The sequence below is a fragment of the Grammomys surdaster genome, unplaced genomic scaffold (assembly GCF_004785775.1).
Source record: "Grammomys surdaster isolate TR1022 unplaced genomic scaffold, NIH_TR_1.0 880, whole genome shotgun sequence".
Taxonomy (NCBI): Eukaryota; Metazoa; Chordata; class Mammalia; order Rodentia; family Muridae; genus Grammomys; species Grammomys surdaster.
The window spans coordinates 189,046-199,809 of NW_021605299.1; the positions used below are offsets into that span (position 1 = coordinate 189,046).

The 10,764-nt window shown below is 44.6% G+C and overlaps 1 pseudogene; it reads right to left on the bottom strand.

Annotated features, from left to right (window-relative positions):
* Positions 1–1,285: 1,285 nt before the first annotated feature.
* On the bottom strand, positions 1,286–1,660 carry LOC114634145 (annotated as a pseudogene).
* Positions 1,661–10,764: the final 9,104 nt, after the last annotated feature.

The following is a 10,764-nucleotide window of genomic DNA, read 5'->3' on the forward strand; positions in this document are numbered from 1 at the left end:
TAATTATGTTTCATTAGGGCTGTGTGCGTGCACATGTGTGGGTGTCTGTCTCTCTGTGTGTGTGTGCATATGTGTGTGTGTGTGCCCCCACGCTGAGCTATCTCTCTGATCCTTCACAGGTTATTTTTAGAAGGCATGTATGGTAAAGCAGAGTACACTCCCAGAGTGAAGAGTGAACCTCCAGAATGAAGGTTCCTCAGCCAAGACGCAGCAGCTAAGGCTACCCTCAGTATATGGAACCGAAATTCTCACTCTGCTACTTACCCTTCCTTGTCCAGCCTTGAGGTGGTCTCCTCTTGGAATAGGAGGGAGACTCTTTCTTTCTATAGTTATTTCTGTGTATATGTATGTGGGTGTCAGAAACCATCTAGGAAAGGCAAAAACTAACAAGTGATTTTCTGGAGATGACCCATCATTTTGCATGGCTGCAATGGGTAAACTCTGAACTGTAGAGCCTTCAGAGAACTCATCTCAAGATTTATTCTTGTTATTGTTATGTCTTTCCTATCATTATTACGTAGTCTAATAATTCCTGTGCATTAGCACACCCTATTGGGCAGATTTTCTGCAGATCTACAAAGATGTACTATCTTGTAGAAATGCTGTGTAGACAATTGATGATTTCATAATTCCTAATAATGACACTATAGAATTCCTAAATTTATACAAGTAATTTTGAGCCCTCTATATGAAAGTTGAAATTAGAGTTCTGTAAACCTTCATGTGTCACCTAATTGTACCAGGAAAAGGAAGTGGTCTTGGAACAAATTTACGATTAGGGAAAAACATTCCTTCTAGGTCAGTTGTGAAACTATTATCTGTTAACTAAAGGCCATAAATTGGAAATGAACAATTTATTGTAGGTGCAAGGACAAAATATTGCCTGGATTTATCTATACAAAACTTCAAAATTCAAAAACAAAGCAGATGATTTGCCTTTTGACAAAACCGTGCTGAATTATAACATAATTATTGCTTTAAACTTTTAATGAACTTACAGAGTTAGAAGATAATGAGTGTTCAATTAAGTACCAATCTAAATGGAAATGCATGTAGACATATTTTTGCTGTAACTCCTTATTCAATTTATGATTTGAGTTTATGTTTTAAACCTGCTATGAACCTTTGGAAAAAAGATGCTTGGAATACTATGTGATCATTTATCCAGAGATAGTAAGAAAAAACAAAGAATATCAATAGGAAAGAGTCCCCTTTTTTCTTTCTCTTAGCAATAAAGATTCGAGCCTCTTTTTATTTTATTTTTATTTTTTTATTTATTTTTTTTAAGAGCACAAATCTATTTTTATTTATTTACTCTGCATTAGTTTAAATCCGGGATGGGTACAGCGTCACACGGATTCTGTGTCCAATGGCCTTTGCAGGAAGGTTGCTTCGGAATTTGGCACGAACCATGCCACTGTTTCCATGGGCCCGAGTTATCTTCCCCCAGATCACTCTGGTTTTGTTTGGTTTGCCTCCAGGAGTCACTGTATTGTTTTTTTGCTTTGTACACATAAGCACATCTCTTGCCTAAGTAGAACTCGGTTTCATCTCGGGCATAAACACCTTCAATTTTAAGAAGAGCCGTGTGCTCTCTTTGGTTTCGGAGACCTCGCTTGTAGCCAGCAAAAGTGGCCTTGTACCACAGCCTTCCAGACATACTTGCTTTTAGAAGTCCTGTTCCCAGCAGGCCCCAGAAATATGCCCCCAAAACTCAGCAGCAGCAAAGAGTCCCCCTTTTTCTTTCTCTTAGCAATAAAGATTCGAGCCTCTTTTTAAAGTGTTTTTTTTTCATGACTTTTTTTCTGGCTCACAAGGAATTAATGAACTCCCTCACGGGGGTGGGGGGGAGACCTTCAAGAAAAGAACGAAGTGCCAGAGTAGTCCCCCCTCCCCCTTAACAGCAGGTGTTAATCACCAGAAGCCAGTGGTTTCTGGCCCTAGAATAGCAAAGAGTTAAGGAAGTTAAATACTACAAAAGGTAAGCAATATTTTAGCTCTTGTGAAACTCAGTTTTGCTTCCCAAAATTGCCAATGCTTCCGCCCCACCCCCCACCCCATCTCTGCTTTTCAGAGAGAACTGGTGCCAAGCAGGCTCTGGCAGGTTGGTGTGCCTGCGTAAGCATATTCATGGAGGACAGAGGACATCTTCTGGAAATCAGTTCTCTCCTGCCACCATTTGGGGGGATTGAATTCTGGTCATCAGGCTTGGCAGCCTTTCCAACTGAACCCTCTCACCTGCCCACAGTTGAGGATTTCTTAGAGATTGTCCCTAGCTACAATTCAGTTGTCATTCCGAGTTATATTAGACACAGGAATGTGTAAAAGGGCTGGGTGGTGGTGGCTCACACCTTTAATCCCAGCACCCAGAAGTCAGAGGCAGGCGGATCTTTGAGGTCAAGGCTATCTTGGTCTACAAAGCAAGTTCCAGGGAAGCCAGGGCTACATAGAGAAGAAAAAAAGCAAACAGACAAACCCAAAACAAACAAGAATATGTATAAGGTATGAACACACACACACACACACACACACTATCAAGTTTACTAAGGGAAAGGCCAAGCATGCTTCTCTTATGGGTTACTCCCTAAGGGAGCCTTCAGGAGCCTGCAACAGGGTCTGTGATTTTTTTTCTAGAGCCTTGTCCCTCCCCTTTTCTAGTTAGTACAGCTAGCTCACACTTAGCCTTAAGCCATCTTATCTGATTTAGTGTTTCCAACCATGTTCTTTTAATCCAAACATTTAAAATCTGCCCTCTCACTCTTCCTTCTCTCTCTCTCCCTCTCCCTCCCTCCCTCCCCCTTTCTCTCTCCACCCCCATGCTCTCATGTGGGTGAGTGGGTGGTGTGCACATGCTCACATGTGTGTGTAGATATTAGAGGACAATCTTGAGTGTTGGTTCTTGGTTTCTACCTTGTTGGAAGTAATCTCTGTCTTGTTCACCAGTATATGTACCAGGCTAGCTGGTCTCTGTGGGAGCTTCTGAGGCATCTCCTGTCTGACCCCAGTCTCTCTTTAAGTATCTCAGTAAAACAACTGAATTGTAGGTAAGGACAACCTCTAAGAATCCTCCAACTGTGGGCAGGTGAGAAGGTTCAGTTAGGAAGGCTGCCAAGCCTGATGACCGGAATTCAATCCCCCTAAACAGTGGCAGGAGAGAACTGACCCCACTAGGTGTCTTCTGACATAAGTATGTTGAGGAACGTGCACACCACACACACAGAAATAACTACGGAAAGGAAGAATCCTCTTCATATTCCAAGCGGAGGCCATCTCAAGGTGGGGCAAAGAAAGGAGAAATAGTAAAGTGAGACTTTATTACTGCATCGGGCTTTCTGTGGATTCTGGGAATCTGAACTCAGGACCTTGCAATTGTGCAGTGAGCATCTTATCTACTAAGCCATCTCCCACATGCCCTAACAACTACTCCAGGGGCAGCCTTCTCCACTTCCTTAGGGAAAAGGGGGAACTAAGGACAGTATAAATAAGAAACCTCAATCAATTTTTTTCCTTAGAGAAAATTTCTTTTCACATATCCATGCCCTATTACCAATAAGACAGACTTTGATGCTATTCACCTTAGCTTTCCTTTATACAGAAGTCAGGATTTCTTTTGGAATCCAGGGCTGTACTGAAGACAAGTGGATGTCGTTTCTTCTTCACCAGTTCCGTGGATACCACAAGTGCCACAATACCTTTTTTCCCCCCTTCTATTGACTTTTATGGATGTTGCAAGCATTGTTCCTTCCATGTTTGTTTTCACTAGCTAGTTTGCATAGCTGTTTATTTCAGTAGGGTGTCTGGGTTACCCTGTCAGCACTGAGGACTGCAGGTTCTGTCTCTCTGTCTGTCTCTGTCTTTCTGTCTCTGTCTCCCTTTCTCTGTTGTGTGTGTGTGTGTATATATATATGTGTGTGTGTGTGTGTGTGTGTGTGTGTGTGTGTGTGTGTAGGCTATATGTTGATGTCTTGTGTCTACCTCAATGGCTGCCCACTTTATATTGAGACAGGATCTCTCATTTAACCTGAAGCTCACAGGTTTGTCTTGACTGGTTGGTCAGCAAGCCAAGCATCTTCCTGTCTCTGCCTCCCCAGCCCTGGGATTACAGATATGTGCTGTCTTGCTTGGCTTTTAAAAATTGTTTTTGTTTTTAACATTAAAAAAAATCCAATCTGGGCCCCATTATGTGCACAGCAAGCACTTTACTGACTGAACTGACTCCCCAGGTGACAGTTTGTGCTTTAATGCATCTTTCTGTGCCCACATACCCATCCACTCTGTGGTTGGGCTGGAGGAATTCATCTTTCCTATCTCCCAGCCTTGGCCAAAGTGCTTCAGAGGCAGAACAAATCACACTGCCTAGACTCTGGTTCCACCACCTGATGGGCCACCTGAAGCTTCTAGGGTCAGCAAGGATAGTACATGCTCCTTGGAGGTCACACTGAGATCTTGTCTGTAACTCTAACCTCAGAAGTCTTCTGCCACACCTGGTACATGGTACAGAGTTAGAAGTTGGTGTTGGTGAGGGTGCCTCCTCCAGAATTTAACTATGGATCAAAGAAAGGAAACATTAAAGTTCAAGGTTAGTTACATCCTGATGCAACCCCGCTTCAATCAATGAGAGCAATTGACTTGCCACCCCTTCCTCCCCTCGTTAGATAATGGATCCACCCAGCACAAAAGTGAAAGTCTGAGGGGAAGGCAATTTGCTGTGGGTCTCATGCATGCCTGCATGTTCTTGCTGAGCATCTCACGAAGATGGGGCTGGAGAGGTTGCTCAGTGGGTAAAGTACTTGAGAACCTGAGTTTGCACTCCCAGCACCCATATAAAAGTTGGATGTGGCTGGGCACACCTATAATCCAGCACTAGTTGCTGAGCACCACCCCGGGAATGGAGATGGGTGGCTAGGGGCTGTTGGAGGCTTTCCAGGCAGCCAGGTTAGCTGGTCAGCTCCCGTGACAGACCCTGACCTAAAAACAAGCACGGAGCCAGCTTTGGTAGCATACACCTTTAATTCTGGCATGAAGAGGTAGAGGCAGACAGATCTCTGTGAGTCTGAGGCCAGCCCACATAGCAAGTGGTAGGCCAGCCAAGGCTACTTAGTGAGACCCTGTTGACAAAACCAAAACAATAAGGTGAAGAAGCAATTGAGGAAGATGTGTTGAAGCTGACCTCTGGCTTTTATAAATACCTGAATGGGGTGAGTACACCTACATGCACGTTTGTGTACATTCCTAACACCACACACACACCACACACACACACACACACACACACACACACACACACACTGCGTTGCATACACAGACTCACACATGAATGCAAGACCCTGTTCTTCATCCAGTCATTTTTCCGAGAATTGGATTTGCACAAAATCCAATTCCTCTGTAACTGCTACAAGTGGTCGCTAGGTGGTGACAGATACTGGATGGGACCAGTACAACCCGCGCCTGATCAAGAACATTGATTGTGGTGCAGTTCACCTCAACTGATGTTATCAGGGTGCACCTGGACTACCTCAGGCAAAGGCCTTCTTGAGAAAGTAGGGGTGGTTCAAGGACTTACTTTTGCCAGGCTTTCTGCTTCCTGATTTTGCATCTCAGAAAATAACCTTAGACTAGTGCAGAACCTTTCCATGTCTGGCCATTCTGATGGAACCAAAGGCCTCATACAAGCGAGGCAAGTGCCCACTACCACTGAGTCACACCTCTAACCTCTTTTCTTCTTCTTCGTCCTCCTCTTCCAATTCTTCCTCCCCACACAGTCTGCTCACACTCCCTTCTTCTTGCTTCCTTTTCTCCCCCTCCCTTTCTCCTCTTCGTTTTATGTAGTTCAAGCTAGTCTCCAGCTTGTACTGATCCCCCTGCCTCAGCTTCCTGAGCTTCTGGGTTACAGGCCGGCATCACCAGCCTCTGCTGGGTCCCCCTTGTCAGTTTGTCTATCCAAAAACGTGTCTTAAAGGGTTTTGGTCTTGAGTCTCAAGCCTTCCACGCTAGACTCTGCTCAGTATGGGAAGAGGGGAGCCAGGACCCTGGATTCCTCTTTGATCTCTGATGTAGTTTTACTAGAGGAACCATCCTTCAGTATCCCCGTGGAATCCACCCTAAAGCCCACCTTTTAGCCTCTAAGGGGTTTGATGAGAACTGAGGTGGGAAAGGAACATCTTGACATTCTTCCACTGCTGTCTAGCCCAGTTCTCATCAGCTCTAGCTACTGCAGTGCACTTTATAGCCAAACTGGGAGGCAGGCTTAAAAAATACAGCTTTTTCCTCAAACATTTATAAAACTGCTGGAGCTGGGGACGTAGTATACTTGGGCCTGGGAACTATCTGCCTGCACACCTGTACTGTATAAAATTGGGTATGGTTGTGCATGCTGGGGAAATAGGAGTGTGTATGTGTGTGTGTAAGTGTGTGGGTCTGTGTGTGTGTGTGTGTATCTGTGTGCATGTATTGCATAAGTGCACATGTGGGTAGGTACACATGCCTGTGCATGTGTACAGAGGCCAGAAAAGGATGTTGGGTGTTTTGCTCTCTCACTCTCTGCTACATTTTCTAGAAACAGGATTTCTTACTGAACTTCAAGCCAGGTTGGCAGCCAGAAAGCCTGACTCTTTTTCCCTCCACTCACCTGCAAGATAGTGTTGAGGCTATAAGACTGCACAACCACACCTAGTTTTTTTTTCCATGTATTCCTGGCTGTCCTGGAACTCACTCTGTAGATCAGGCTGGCCTTAAACTCACAGAGATCTGCTTGCCTCTTCCTGTCAAGTACTGGGATTAAAGGTGTGCGCCACCACTGCCTGGCCTATACCTAGGTTTTTTATGTGGATGCTGGAGATTCAAACATGAGTCCTCATGCTCACACAATGAACACTCTTGCCCTTTGAGCCATCCCCCACCCCAACACTATATACTTATTTAGTGTCTCTCTCTCTCCCTTCCTCCTTCCTTCCCTCCCTCCCTCCCTCCATCCCTCTCTCTCTCTCTGTGTATGTATGTGTGTATGTCTCTGTGTGTGTGTGTCTCTTTCTTTTTGTGTCTCTGTCTCTGTGTGGATGTATCTCTGTGTGTGGATGTCTCTCTGTGTGTCTATGTGTCTCTCTCTGTATGGGTGTATGTATCTCTCTGTCTCTCTGTCTCTCTGTCTCTCTCTCTCTCTCTCTCTCTGTGTATGCGTGTGTATTTGTCGTCTCTCCCTGTATGGGTGTATGTATGTGTATGTATCTCTGTGTACACATCTCTCTCTCTCTCTCTCTCTCTCTCTCTCTCTCTCTCTGTCTCTCTCTCTCTCTCTCTCCAGGCTAGAGGTTGACACCTATCCCTTTTCATCTTATTTTTTAAGTCTAGGTCTCTCACTGACCGCAGTGCTTGCCTCAGGGCTAGTCTGACTGGTGAGCAAGCCCCCACAAATCCTTCTGTATTTCCCTTTTCAGTTTTGGGACTGTAGACTTGCACTGTCATGCTTAGCGTTTTGTGTAGGTGCGGTGGGATCTGAACTCAGGCCCTCATGCTCTCATAGCAAGCACTTTACCACTGGAGGCCTTAATGTCCTTACCTCCTTAATTGTCTGAAGTAAGCATATAAAGCAATATAGTTGGCTATGGTGTTTAATCACAGAACTTGCTTCTGTTGATCCCCCACTCTTTTTCCACCCCTCCGCTCCTCCCATGCTCTGGAGTTCCCTTTGCACCTTCTTGCCAAAAAATTCTCTCACCTCCTTCTTTTCTTCCAAACCTCTTTTCTACCCTTGTGGTCTCTTTTCTAGTTTCATGACCTATACCAACACTCACATCCACGTAGGCATACACACGTAAGAGCGAACATCTGGGATAGCACGTAAGAAAGAACACAGCGTGCTTGTCTTTTACTTTGGGCTATTTTGCTTCATCTAAGACTTTCCAGATTTCTGTGTGAGGATAGGGTGGGGGCTTACGGGAGTATTTTCCAGGGCTAGGCCTGGGAATTTTGTCTTGTTCCGTATGTAGATATTTCTGTTCTGACAATTGACTATAGCTGACTGGTGCTCTACACTTTTCCCCCCATATGTCAATCACTCTCCCTGAGTGAAAAATTACTCCCAGCGTGAAGAAGAAAGGGAAGCAGAGAAGATCTCTCCTCCCATTTTTCCATTAATTAATTAATTAATTAATTAATTCACTTTATATCTCAATTACAGCTCCTCTCTCCTCTCAGTTCCCTCTCCTTCTCCTTTGAGAAGGGGGAGGTCCCCCTGGGTACCAACTCACCTTGGCACATCAAATCACTGCAGGACTAGGCTCATCCTCTCCCACTGAAGCCAGACAAGGCAGCCCAGCTAGGGGAATGAGATTCACAGTCAGGCAACAGAGTTAGGGACAGCTCCTGCTCTACTTGTTGGGGATCCCACATGAAGTCTAAGCTGCACATGTGTTACATATGTTTGTGTGTGGGCTAAGTCCAGCTCATGTATGCTCTTTGGTTGGTGGTTCAGTCTCTGGGAGCTCCCAAGGGTCTAGGTTAGTTGACTCTGTTGGTCTTCCTGTGGAGTTCTTATCACCTCTGTGTCCCTCAATGCTTCCTCTACACTTTCCACAGGACTCCCTGAGCTCCATCTAATGTTTGGCTATGGTTACTTTCGGGGGTCAGGGGTAGTTGTGCAGATTCTAGGCCAGTGGTTTTCAACCTTCCTATTTCCGCTACTCTTTGTCATGTTGTGGTGAAATCCCAAGCATAAAATTATTTTCATTGCTACTTCATAATTGTATTTTTGCTATTGTTATGAATTGTAATGTATCTATCTGTGTTTTCTGATGGTCTAAGATGCCCCCTTTGTACCCCCACCCCCGTGAAATGTCATGACCCACAGGCTTCTGTTCTAGGCTGTTGCATTTCTTTCCACTCCCTAACTTTGGGTGATGCTGCTCCCTGAGTACCCGGCTACTCAGATCCTGGCATGCATCACTAACATCTGGCTGTGGGAGGAGGCTGGTCTCATCTGGTGGGATGAGAAGGGACAGGGAGGACATTGTTGGTGGCATAAAGCAGTGCAGTGAGTGCTTCCTGGCACCAAGCCTAAGAAAGTTGCTATGAAAGAGAAGTTTGTCTTGATGTTTTAACATCTCGACAGCAGCTTAGAAATAAATAGGCGGAATGTCCCTCCCTCCAGCCCTCAGTGCCAACTGTAGCCTCCTCGTCTGATACCCACACTGACCTGGACCGTGGACATTTGTAAATAGAGCTATTGAAGAATCAGGAGAAATTCATGCATCACTGAAAAACATTCTTATCGGGCATCTTAGTGGGCATCTCCCCACTGCCCCCCAGTGCAGACATTTAAACTCTCTGGCTGAACCATCTCTGTAACCCCAAATAGTGGGGTCACAGCTCTTGGTTTCCAAGTGCTAACTTACCATGAGCAGAGGTGTAGATGTACTTGATCCAGTGGACTCTTCCAAAGAAGTGGTTTAGCAAATGGGGAAAACATGATTCCTGAATCTTTCTTTGTTTCCATTTTACTTCTTCCATTCACTGTTTTAATTATATCTTCAGGTAATTTTAAAACTTATTTATTTTTTAATTTTCTATAACCCAAGGGTGATGGCATTAAGGATCACTTTCTAGGCTTGGAATGAGGGTCAAATGAGGTCACATTGCGACTGACTAGAATGGTATCTAGTAAATACATCTTATAGCCTGCTCCTCAAACTCCTTCCTTTCCTTGTGATTTCTCTTCCCTTCCCTCCTCATATTTCCTTTCCCCTTCCCTTTTCCTCTCCCCTCCCTTCTTCTCCTAGCCTTCCTTCTCCTCCCCCTTCTTCCTCCTTCTCCTTCTGTTTTTTACTGTTTCCTGCCTTTACTATCCAAATTCTGGGATTATGTGCAAGAATACACTTCATTTAAGCTTTCTTCTCATTCATTCATTCATTCATTCATTCATTCATTCATTCATTCGTGTGTGTGTGTGTGTGTGTGTGTGTGTGTGTGCTTGTGAACGTGTGCATAGGTGCACTGGCATGAGTGTGGAGCTCAGAGAACGACATTCAGCAGTCAGTTCTCTCCTTCCACCACGTGCAATGTACAGTCATCAAGACTTAGTTACACCAGACTCACTAACATTATGTATCATAGAAAAACAACCCAGGAGAAAGAAATAGGGACACAGCAACAAAATCAGACTACAGTCTATCCTTCACAGTCTGTGGGCAATCAAAAAGAAGGGTGAGCCATGGAAGATATAACTGCTGTCAGTGTTAGCTCATTCACACATGTGCACATAACTGTCATGATGTGCTAGCTAACACACCTGGTGCACATTCACACATGTGCACATAACTGACATGATCTCAGGGTTAGCTGATTCACACATGTGCTCATAACTGATGTGATGTCAGCATCAGCTAACAGACCTGGTGCTCATTCACATGTGTGCACATGTGTGTGTGCACCTTTGAGAGAATGTAGTGCAATCACATTACTTCTCAGGTGTCTTCCTCAGAATGGCTGTCCTATGATGAGGAGCATAATAAAAGCTTATGATTAATATTTCTCAAGTGTTCATCAAAGGGTCAGACCAACTTGCAATAAAATTGACTATACATTTATTTATTTTGCATGTATGGGACAATATAGTCTTGACCCGACCGGCAGGTCCTAGTTATTCGTGGGGGCGAGGAGGACCGCAACCTGAAAGAAGAACGGGCGAGAGAGGGAATGGACTCAAGCAAACAGTTGCTTGTCAAGAGTCATGTATTTGAACATGAAATGCTTTTTTATAACATGCTTTAC